We start from the raw sequence: 13,288 nt of genomic DNA, 5'->3' as shown, positions 1-13,288 counted from the left end.
ATTGCAACTGGTCTCTCAATATAATTCAGGCTACTATCAGCCTGAATGTCCTCCAAGGGTACAACTGCCGCCTCGTCTACTAAACACTTTCTCAACTGAGAAACATGGAAAGTGTTGTGGATCTGGCTAAGCTTTGTTAGACATCCAACTGATAAGCCACCCGACCCACCCGGGCCAAAACCCTAAACGGACCAATGAACCTGGGGCCCAGCTTGCCCCTCTTCCGAAACCTGATAACACCCTTCTAGGGTGATACCCTCAGGAGGACCATATCGCCCACCTGAAACTCTAGGTCTGAACGCCTCCTGTCGGCGTAACTCTTCTACCTACTCTGTACAGTCTACAGTCTGCTACGAACCTGCTGAATCAGCTCTATGGTCTTGAGCACCACCTCGGTGCTCCTGATGACTCACTGACCAACCTCAACCCAACAAATCGGGGTCCTGCACTTCCTTCTGTATAACATATCAAAAGGAGGACGGTCAATGCTAGAGTGGTAACTGTTGTTATACGAAAATTCCGCTAGTGGAAGATACGTATCCCAACTACCCCCGAAGTCTAAAACACATGCCCGGAGCATGTCCTCGAGAGTCTAAATCGTCTTCTCACTCTGCCTGTTCGTCTTAGGGTGGAAAGCGGTGCTAAAATGAAGACGAGTCGCCATCTCGTCATGAAACCGCTTCCAGAATCTGGAAGTAAAACAGACGTCTCGGTCTGACACTACTGAAACAGGCACTCCGTACCGTGCTACCACCTCACGCACATAGATTTTGGCTAGCTTCTCAGCCGATATGCTCTCCTGAATCGATATAAAGTGCGCGCTCTTGGTCATCCGATCCACTACGACCCAAATCGAATCCACTCCCCGCGCGGTCCTGGGAAGCTTAGTGATAAAGTCCATGGTAATGTCCTCCCATTTCCATACGGGAATGTCTAATGGCTGAATCTTGCCGTGGGGTCTTTGGTGCTCTACCTTGACCTTCCTGTAGGTCAGGCATCTCTCCACATACCAGGCGACATCCCGCTTCATGCAGGGCCACCAATAGTTGGGTCGAAGATCCCTATACATCTTCATCGCCCCTGGGTGGATGGAAAATCGAGACTTATGGGCCTCGTCCATCAACACTTGCCGTACTCTGCCCCAGTACGGTACCCAAACTCTCCCATGAAGGGTCAACAATCCCCGACTGTCATAATCAAAAGAAGCTACTCGGCCCACGATCCTCTCACTCTTCTGCCTCTCCTCCTTGAGGCCCTCGACCTGTGCCTCCCCGATTTGCTCCAACAGCGGAGCAATCACTGTCATCCTCAAGCATATATCCCTAATCAGGGCCACTTCTATCTTGCGGCTCAAGGCGTCGGCCACTATGTTGGCCTTCCCTGGGTGATAAAGGATCTCACAATCGTAATCCTTCACCACATCTAACCACCGACGCTGCCTCATGTTAAGTTTTGGCTGGTCCATGAGGTATCTCAGACTCTTGTGATCCGTGTAGATGGTACCTCCATAGAGGTAGTGACTCCAAATCTTGAGGGCGAACACCACTGCCCCAACTCCAAATCATGCGTCGGATAGTTAGCCTTGTGAGGCTTCAATTGTCTAGAGGCGTAAGCTATCACATGCCTCTGCTGCATCAACACTGCCCCCAAACCTGTGATCGAGGCATCACAGTAGACTACAAAATCATCCACTCCCTCTGGCAGGGTAAGAATCGGTGCCTCGCATAATCGCTGTCTGAGGGTCTCATATGTTGCCTGCTGCTCAGGCCCCTAACAAAACACCACCGACTTCTTGGTTAGTCGGGTGAGTGGAACTGCTATCTTGGATAAATACTGAATGAATCTCCTGAAGTACCCTGCCAAACCTAGGAAGCTCTGAATCTCAGATGGAGACCTCGGGATCTCCCACTGCATCACGGCCTCGATCTTGGCCAAATCCACTAGAATATCCTTCTGGTTGACGAGGTGACCAAGGAATTACACCTCGCGCAACCAAAACTCACACTTGGAGAACTTCGCAAAAAGTCTCTCCCTCCTTAGTGTCTCTAGCGCCTTTCTCAGATACTCCTCGTGTTGCTCCTGAGTCTTGGAGTAAACCAAGATGTCTTCAATGAATACTATAACAGACCGATCCAACATCGGTCTGCATACGCGGTTCATAAGATCCATGTGATGGGTTTTAGCCATAAGAACATCCTATGTGCTCATGCAAACCCTAATGCTTGGATCTAGGTTTCTCTATTGTACATGCAATGTATCCAAGGCTTACAATCTTAGATCTAACATATTATAAACTGAAATTAGGGCTTAGAGAATTACCTTTGATTGTTATGTAGCAATAACAATCTCAAATCCTCCTTGTAATGGCTTTAGAAAGCTTAGAGTCACAAGTGTCACTCCTCTAATGGCTCACAAACACCAAGAGCAAGAGGATGAAGAATAAGGAGAGAGGAGGTTGCCCAAAATGTCTAGAAACGCCTAGTGGAACTCTTAGCCACGTTTTTGGGGCGTAAGGGTACTATATATACATGTAGGCTATTAGGGTTTTCAACTAGGAAACCCTAATCTGACTACTTAAGCCCTAAGTAGCCCATGGACTCTTTTAGAATATCCCTTGGACGATTTCTAATGGTTTTCCCAATAGAATTCGTCCAACCTATTATTCCAAGGTAATCCATCGCCCAAATGCAATTATCTTATAATTACAGTTCCAGTCCCTTAAGTTTAATTAATCTCTTTTAACCACAAAATTAATTATCAATTAATTCTTGACTAATATTAATTAAACAATATGATTTCTCCTTTAATATATTATTCTCATAATATATTAATAAATCATAATTAATCTTCTCTCTCCATAATTCATCCTATCAAGTTGCTTTGGTGAAGGCAACCCAAACGGACCATGCACCATCGGGTCAAGTACATACCAAAATAGTTATGGACTTAGACACTAATCCAACAGTCTCCCACTTGGATAAGTCTAATAACTATTCTGCGTATGAATTCAGATCCTGATCTACAATCGTAGCTTTTAAAAGCCGCCGTCAACTCTGATCTTATCAGATACGCGTCCTTTAGATAAGGTATCGTATATTCCTCCATTCTACATATCGTATAGACTGAGACATGGATTTAAATCATTCTCTATGTCTATGTGTTGTTTCTCGATTTCCGATTTATGACAACTGACAACAGACTACAATTGAACACATCAAATTAGTCCCGGCTTGGCCAATCACTTAGTGTCATCACTAAATCATCGAGGGGCCCAAAGATATCGCTTTTATCCTACTTTGGATAAAAGGAACGAATAAACTTTGATTCAATGCTTGCTTGCACTCACTCACCGAATCACACACAACAATATGTTTTATGACACCAAGTTATTGGTGCGTTTACATATTATCAATGTGTAACCGACTCGCAAGATACAACTCACACATCTCGGTTTCAAGAATATAAGATATTATCGTCTCACCAATCACTCGTGATAAAATCCATGAAGTGATCCAAGTGAGCGTGGGTTTAATCCAATGCTCAAATCATATTCATAAGCACTCATGAACGTTGCAGCAAACATTTGCTTATGTCTAATACACTTTAGACAATCCACACACCAATTCACAACAGTCTTCATTCATACCTACTTCCAACATATGAACGACTATGGTCCGTTCGAATAATTTAATTGTTCTGAACCAATTTAATTATTCAGGAAGTCAAAACATGTAAAGTGAAACACAAGAATAATACTAATCCCATATGGCCCCAAACTCTGGGTATAAATAAAACATTTTATTTAATCACCATATTGATTACTCATTATTTGTTGTTTCGGGTAATCAACTTCTTACTTGAATTATAACTACACTTGTCCCATGCTCTCAGCATCCACACAATGTTTTTCTACAGCCCTTACTTTGTGAAATAGATCAAATGAACACATTTCCAATCATACTCATTTCACAACTCCCAATCCTTATCATAAGTATAAGAATATCAAATTCTTGTTACTTATGCTAGATTCTAACATTTTATGCACTGATTCTTTCGTAAAGTCATAACTCAAAATCATCAATCCTTGGCTAATCTCTATCGGAAACAATTCTATAGATATGATGTCTCTCACTCAAAGTACATTCCTTTGAACATCCTTCTTGCATAAAAGTTTCTAATCTAGATATAGATTCTCAATATCCAACTCCCAATATGGAAACATTTCCATATTTGCCATATGACAACTCATTCTTAATAGAATATTATCTATTCATAAATAATGTCGATATGGTCCATCCAATACCATACTTCCAACTACTTACAAGCAACCAATCTTCAGCAAAATTTGGATCATCATTTGATAGTTGTTTAATTATTTTAGTCAAAACCGATTCTAGTCCTTTTTCCATCTTAATGCGCTAGATATTTGGAAAATTTTAGAATGGTCAAATATAATAACACTAGCAATTAATCCTATACCCGAAGCGTATGGGATACGATGCATAATGTCTTACATGAAGATCTGATACTTTATCAATCTTGATGCCATAATCATAATCGAAATTTGAGAACACACTATGTATCCTTGACTAAATTTATTAACATTCCACAACCTAAGCCTTTAGATTTGAAATGAAGCATAATATTCTCTCCCTTAATTATAGCAAAACAACTATTCAACCCTTACGACTTTGCAAAGTATAACTCTTGTTTTCTGTAATTAATATTGCTAACTTGCAATACTTGCCTTAATAATCATACAAGAACAACATTTATGCTCCCACTATCATGATGATTGTTATCATATAAGCATAACACTTATGCTCCCACTAGCTTTGACATGTATTTAGAAACCAGCTTAACTTCCAGAAATACAATACCTATTGAATTTCTATATTTCCAATACCTTATACACCTTTGTCTTAGGTAGCTTATATGTGTGTCTAAAAAATTCAGACTAATTGCCAAATCTCACAAATCGAATCATGGAAAGGGATACCGTAACCATAATTGAATTCGAGAATACAATTTTCACAATCAATATCTTCTTAAAATCTCTCTTAGTAAAAGCATTTCCTCACAATCATTTTCATGAAGGAGGGAATCTTATGACACTTAGATTTTAATGGTGTATGTGTTCCTATCCATACGAATTTGTCAAAACCAAAGTTTATGACAAACCCAAACTCATATGGACCGAACCTTCTCAATCTTGATTTCTTGCCTTATGGTAACACGGCTGCCCACCATGTCTTCCAAGTAGTTAAGCAACTCATCCTTTCCTATCAATGTACTTTTCATTGATCAAAGTGCTTGCCTTTTATGCGTTCAAATGAGAACTCATAGAACTCACATGCATAATTAACTCAATTGGAACCGCACAGAAACAAGATAGTGTCAACACGATAGGTTGTAAACCTCAACTCATGTGCTAGTGATGATCGATAAGGTTTATTCTTGATTAGTTCTTGAAACTTTTCGAGACCATTAAGACTCCCACTGACTCCTTGACATAGAAGATTCTCTTGTCAATAAACATTTCTCGACCAAACAAATATTCAAGAGTTAGTGTAGCTTTTATCAAGACAAAACACTTCACAAAATTGGTCCTAGTTGGTCTTTGTCTTATCCAAGACATCACAACTTTCCACATTTGATGAATGTTATAAACCTTCTTAAGACTTGTCACTCAATGTCACAATCTCAACTCTAAGACTTGGTTTTGGAACGAAGTATGATTGACTTCTTGATTTAACCATTTCTTCAATTCTTGATTCCTCTTCTCAGACATACAATTGCACTAAGACTCACTTAGAGGATCAATTGAGATATGGTTCTTAATCATTAAGACCTATCATAAAACATAATAAAAGGTACTCTCCCTTCTTCTTAGAATAGAGAAACTTTTATCTTTCTGCCTACTTGATTCTTCTTTATTCGTTCTGCTATTTATTGAAACTCTTTCAATCAACTGAGAATTACACTTAATCTCATAAGTATAATCATATTTACTTAACCTTACTAAATCATGACGAATATCTTCGTTACGCTTGTGGTGGACTTGATCAACACACAACCTTGTGTACTCGATCTCCTAGTTCTTCACTTGACACTTTGTAAACGAATTAGTCTAATTTCCAAATATGAAATTTCTCATTCATCATGCAACCAAGTTGTATGATTCCAAGTTTCTGTCCAATTGAAACTTGGGCGATGAGAAACTTTCCCTATTTGGTAAATTCTTGACATTTCCAAAAATAACTAATTAAGAAACAAATCCATTATTGCTAATAACAGAAACATTCAAACATCAATTTTTCATACACGCCATTGCAAGGATAAATATCAAATCAAAATCTATTTTATTGCGGAAAAATTTGTCCTTACAATGTAATTCATTGAAAAACTATGTTAATACATATTTCTTAGCAATCTATTCTAACTCTAAGTAGTAGCTCAAGATTCTAATCTTCAAGTAATGCGATCGAAATCCATTTCTTCACGATTAGATTCTGCTCACTTCTTCCCTTAAGCTTCCTCTCTTTTCTTTGATCCTACAAAACATCGAAATGTAATCTTATCACATTATGTATTAAGAATCTAGAATAGGAACTTAAAAGAGTTAGTTAATGGATTTTTACCTAAAGTAGAGCCATACGTTTTGACTCTCCCATCTCTTAGATCTCTTAGGTAAATAGGGCAGCTTCGTCTCCAATGCCCCTTCTTTTGGCAATAAAAACAAATTGATTCTTTTAGAACAGCACATGGAACTACTTCTGACTTTGCCTTTCTTTTATGATCAAACTTTTCGATCATGTCATGCCTTTGGTTGCCATTGCCTATATCCATAGAGGTCTGGAAGGCAGATCCACCAATCAACTTTGCTTTTCCAGTGCGCCAAATCATCACTGATTGAGCAGCAATAAGCATATAGGTGAGATCGATGAGGGTTACGTCGTGGTTCATCATATAGTACTCTCTTACAAACTCACTATATGAGTCAAGAAGTGACTGAAGAACCCAGTCGACAGCCAGCTCCTCACAGACAACAGATCCCAACATTCTTAACCTATCAATGTGTGACTTCATCTCTAGGACGTGTGCACACATGGACTTTCCTTCTTCATGTTTACTTGCCAAAAGGGCTTGAGTGAGTTTGAACTTTTCAATCTTTTGAACTTGTGGGTTAGGGAGAATAATAGGAGGAGGTGGAGGAAGTGAAGCATGATCTCGTGTTCCTCGATCGAATCATGGAATATCATCTTCATGTGAAAAGCTTGTTCCACGGGATTTGGGAAGACCATAGTTGTTATACTTTGACATCTACAAAACGGGAGAAAAATTAAATTCAAGTTAGTTGATTGATTGAGTCCTTAATAAATCACCCAAATGAGATATTAAGGCTAGGACCCAACACAATACTCTACAACCTAGATAAGGGATGCCATAATCTAGTTGCAGAATATTTGAAGGTAAGTGAATGACGATTCACTAATTTACACCTTGAAAAACGAAAAAGAAATTTAAGTTTTAAATCTATTGAAAATTCCTACATCTTTTGAGATTCATTGAACTTTTCAATGGCATGTTTAAATCTCGATATGTCCCTCTAGTTTGTGACTGGGATACCGAGGATCACAAAGCGGGTGTGAATAACCATGCAGACTTACATGGTGCCCCCACATGTTACAGTCACCTATTCGATGTGCCGGTTAACCACACATGCTCCACCGAACTATGAAAAACATTGAGTCACCCTTTGCTACCTTTTCTTAGAACCATTTAGTGTGCCGGTTAACCACACACACTCCACTAACGTCTTCGCAAGGGCACAAAGTGTAATTTCATGGAATTGCATCAATTCACTTTTGCCTAAAGTAACTAAGATTGGGAATTTGTAAAAGCATTTAGTTACTTTTATACTTCATTATACTTATAATGGAAGGTTTCTGTCCTATCCTACCCGTTCGGCTAACGACCCTCCACTAGTCAAGAGTGCGGTGGGTAAGAGTGGATACCCATTCAATCGCCATTTTATAGGCAATTTCCTTAAACACCCCTTATAGACCAGCTTCGTGAATAAGGCCTACTAACGGTAAGACCGACTTTTACTCATACATATATATTAGACTTTTGATGTTATATATAGTATAGGGTGTATTTTACACTTTTAAAATACTAGGTGGTCAAATTTAATAATTATACACTTTAATTAATTAATAAAACCATAAGGGTGTGATTTGAACTTTTCAAAACAATACTAGGGTTTTAGAATTTAACATTTCTAAATTAACCTTTTAATCAACTTTTAAATTCCAAAACGTGAGGGCAAGTTTTGAAACATTTCAAAACATTAGGGTTTCAACTATTTAAATTTCAAAACAAAACCTTTAAGTTCAAATTTAAACCATAAAACTTACATGGCCACAAATGAAACTTTTTCACAACACACGGATCAAATAACAAATAATAGAAATTAAACAATTAATTTTGTCATTATCTATATTTGACCTAATTTCAATTTCTTGCAAGATAAATTACCCAATTAGTACAAATAATCAATCTTTAATCATATAAGGAAGTTATTATCTAATCAATTGGTAATTATCTTGTGTTTTGGCAAGGATAATCTTTTAAAAACATTAAAAATCGTATTTTATAAGCTTAAAACGAATATGGTAATTATGCTTAAGCAAAACAACAATAAAATCCGAAATTCCCTCTGTTTGACGCTCCGACTCGCCGAGTCACACATTGGAACTCGTCGAGTAGGGCAGACTCGCCGAGTCCATGTAGTGACTCGCCGAGTCAGTTCGAACAGAAGGCCAAAATTCGATTTTTAGTTAATAATTCAATATAGGATCACATACAACAGAAACCAATCAAGGCTCTGATACCACTGATGGGTTTTAGCCATAAGAACATCCTATGTGCTCATGCAAACCCTAATGCTTGGATCTAGGTTTCTCTATTGTACATGCAATGTATCCAAGGCTTACAATCTTAGATCTAACATATTATAAACTGAAATTAGGGCTTAGAGAATTACCTTTGATTGTTATGTAGCAATAACAATCTCAAATCCTCCTTGTAATGGCTTTAGAAAGCTTAGAGTCACAAGTGTCACTCCTCTAATGGCTCACAAACACCAAGAGCAAGAGGATGAAGAATAAGGAGAGAGGAGGCTGCCCAAAATGTCTAGAAACGCCTAGTGGAACTCTTAGCCACGTTTTTGGGGCGTAAGGGTACTATATATACATGTAGGCTATTAGGGTTTTCAACTAGGAAACCCTAATCTGACTACTTAAGCCCTAAGTAGCCCATGGACTCTTTTAGAATATCCCTTGGACGATTTCTAATGGTTTTCCCAATAGAATTCGTCCAACCTATTATTCCAAGGTAATCCATCGCCCAAATGCAATTATCTTATAATTACAGTTCCAGTCCCTTAAGTTTAATTAATCTCTTTTAACCACAAAATTAATTATCAATTAATTCTTGACTAATACTAAATAAACAATATGATTTCTCCTTTAATATATTATTCTCATAATATATTAATAAATCATAATTAATCTTCTCTCTCCATAATTCATCCTATCAAGTTGCTTTGGTGAAGGCAACCCAAAAGGTCCTTGCACCATCGGGTCAAGTACATACCAAAATAGTTATGGACTTAGACACTAATCCAACATCATGAACGCGGCTGGAGCGTTGGTGAGCCTAAAAGGCATCACCACAAATTCATAATGACCATAACGGGTCCTAAAAGTTGTCTTTTGAACATCCTCATCCCTGACCCGCATCTGGTAATAACCGGAGCATAGATCGATCTTGGAAAACCAAGATGCTCCCTAAAGCTGATCGAACAAGTCGTCTATCCTCGGGAGTGGGTAACGGTTCTTCTTCGTTACCTTGTTCAACTCCTGGTAATCTATGCACATACGGTGCGACCCATCCTTCTTCTTCACAAACAGGATCGGGGCTCCCCATGGTGAACTACTCGGTCTAATGAAACCCTTGTCTAGCAGCTCCTGCTACTGCATAGACAACTCCTGCATCTCTAGAAGAGGCAACCGATACGGTGCCTTGGCTATCGGAGCCGCACCAGGGACTAGGTCAATCCTGAACTCAACCTGTCTCTCCGGAGGTATCCTAGGCAAATCCTCTGTGAATACGTCCGGGTAGTCTCGCACTACCGGTACATCATCGATTGTCACCTTGCCCTTCTCCCGGGCATCTAGAACGTAGGCGACGAACCTTGCGCAACCCTGCTGAAAGTAGCGCCTCGCTCTCGCTGCTGAGCAAAGAATCGGTCCGCGTTGTTGCCTCTCGCCCTGAATCACTAACTCTCCCGCACTTGGGGTGCGGACCCTCACTAGCTTTAGCTCACAATAGATCACCGCCCCATTAGGGCTCAGCCAATCCATACCCACTATAACCTTATTCCCTTGCAGAGGAATAGGAACCAGGTCTACTAAAAACTGCTCATTGAATAACTGAAGCGAACACCCCTTATGCACTCTCGCGACCCTGACGGTCCTGTCATCGACTATCTCAACCTCAAGTGGACAATCTAGCTCCCCCGGAGCTCTGCTAAACCTCTTGCTAAGCGCAAGCGAAACAAACGATCGGGTAGCCCCCGAATCAAACAAGACTGTAGCTGATATGCGGTTTACTAAGAATGACCCAATATATAGAAACACATAACTATAAGAGCAATCAACAATCAACAATAATAAAGAGATGAAGGAAAATACATACCTGTCACCACATCAGGAGTCGTTCGCGCCTCCTCTGCTGTCATCTGAAAAGCTCTACTCTTTGCCACTGGTGCCTCACTTCGGCCCTGACGGCCGTCTGTAATCCTCAATGTTGCAGGGGCAGGTGCTACCACCTTCCCTGCTGCTGTTGCTGTCAAACTCGGACATTGGGACTTTTTATGTCTCCTCTGATTGCAATGGAAGCAAATCAGATCAGATGTTGCGGTAACGGTGGGAGTAGCTGTACAATCTCTGCTCATATGCCCAGTCTGGCTGCACTTGTAGCAACCGGGACTCCCTACCTTGCATGCCCTATCGTGCAATATCCCACACTTGCCACACCGACTGTGGCTCTGCAGTCCTCTAGATCTGTGATCTGATACCTTGGGCTTCTTTCCCGAACTCCCTGTACCCGAAGCCACCTCCGACTTCCTCTTTCTCTCCATCTCAAGGTCAATCTCTCTCTCACGAACCCTAGCAATCATGTCATCCAGCGTTTTACAGTTGGACCAGCTCACAAACTGGCGGATATCACTCCGCAACATCTCATGATATCGGGCCTTCTTCATTTCCTCATTAGCTGCGTACTGAGGAGCAAGAAGATCCCTCTCCCTGAACTTAGTGGTAATCTCTGCCACTGTCTCTGTAGTCTGAGTAAGGTCCTGAAACTCTCTGGCTAATTGTTGCACATCAATAACCGATGCGAACTCGACTCTGAACCTGGTGGTAAAATCAGCCCAAGTCATAGTATCAAGTGCTGTGTCATCCCCAATATCATGCCCAACCTCCTCCCAACAGTCACGTGCCCTGTCCTTCAGGAGACAGGATGCTAATCTGACCTTGTCCCCCTCGGGACATCTGCTAGTGCGGAACGCGTAGGCAACATCTGCCAGCCACCTAGTACTCGCAATGGGTTCCCGCGCCCCATGGTAGTCTGGAGCTCCACAAGCCCAGAACTCCCTGAAGGTGAGTGTGCACGACCCCATCATGGCCGCCATCTCAGCACGAAATGTGCTCAACTTCTCATCCATCAACTCCAAGATACCCTCCTTGATCGAACCGAAGATCACAGGAGTCTGCTCAAGTATGATACGGGTAACCTCTGAAGTGAAAATCTCCCTAGTCTGCTCATCCAACTGCTCGTCCCCTGAGCCTGATCCTGATCCCTCCCCGACACCGGGGCTGCTGACTGTTGGCCTAGGGCGTAAAACCACCATTCTGACAACACATCGGGATAAACGTCAGAAACACTGATATATCTCGAGGGATCGCTACTACTACTACAGGTTTCCTGGTCTCGCCTCGTCCTTCCTTGATTCAAGTACAGATCCTCTGCTTCCAGTAGTATGGGCCCCTACTACCTTCCACATAAATCCGTACTTTCCTCAAGAACCGCCTCGACTCCACCAAGTTACTACTACTACTTCTGATCTCTGCTACTCTCATCTTAGGCTTGCCCTAGGGGAAATCTCTGACTCAACAAAACCAGTCCTCAGCTGCTGAAGGCCTCCTTGTAATGCCAATTAGTTATCACCTGAATACCATCACATGTGACGAGGCTCAGATAACCCTTCGAGTAAAAGACTCCTTCCCACAACGGTTGGACTCAAACAAGAGCTACGCAGTAGGGCCAAATTTAGCACTCTGAGATTATTCAACCCTGACATCATGTGATGTGTCGTATTCACCTAATGGCTAACTCCCATCACTAGGAGTCCCACAAAGCACAAAGCAAGCAACATTCGGACACAGGAAACTAATCAAGGAACTCTATTCTCATAACAAGAAACTGTACTAGCATAGAATGCAAAACTCGTAATGTCAGGCATAACCTAAACATGCTATCCTACTGCTATCTACTCAATTGTAACGCCGTAAAAATTCAAACAATTTTTTACTTTTTAAAACCATGTAAATTCATTCATAATCACTTTCAAGAAAACAATGTATCAACATTATATTATTACAAATCCCAAGATCACAACATATCAATGAAACTCCGTGCGCGTGTGTACTGATCATGCCGGCGCCTTCCCACGATCATCACTAGTACATGAAACACATAACACAAAACACTGTAAACATGAAGCTTAGTGAGTTCCCCAAAATACCACACATAACACATACTAGCCACTCGAGGCTATAACTCTGCGGGCCCTTGGGCCCTAACTCTATGGACCCTCTGGTCCTAGCTCTGTGAACCTTTCGGTTCTAACTCTGATATACTCTGATATACACACGACATAAATCACATAGAAATGATGCAGTGCAACACATCACATAAATAGCATACAATAACTCTGTCACATAACTCTAATTACCACTCAAGGTAAAGTATAGTGATAAGACTCACCTCGGATGTCTCGGTAATATCTCGCTCGCGTAACACTGATCTAGCCTCTGCCTAAACACATAAACCATCATCCCAATTAATAACGGCTCTCCAGGCTAGACTAAATCCTCACACGTCCTCTAAGAAGGCTAAAAGACCATTTTACCCTTCAAACAGTTCACAAGTCCAATTG

Source organism: Lactuca serriola, chromosome 4 (assembly GCF_051521515.1).
Source record: "Lactuca serriola cultivar US96UC23 chromosome 4, Lser_US96UC23_V15, whole genome shotgun sequence".
Classification (NCBI taxonomy): Eukaryota; Viridiplantae; Streptophyta; class Magnoliopsida; order Asterales; family Asteraceae; genus Lactuca; species Lactuca serriola.
Note: the sequence above shows the minus strand (reverse complement) of the source record.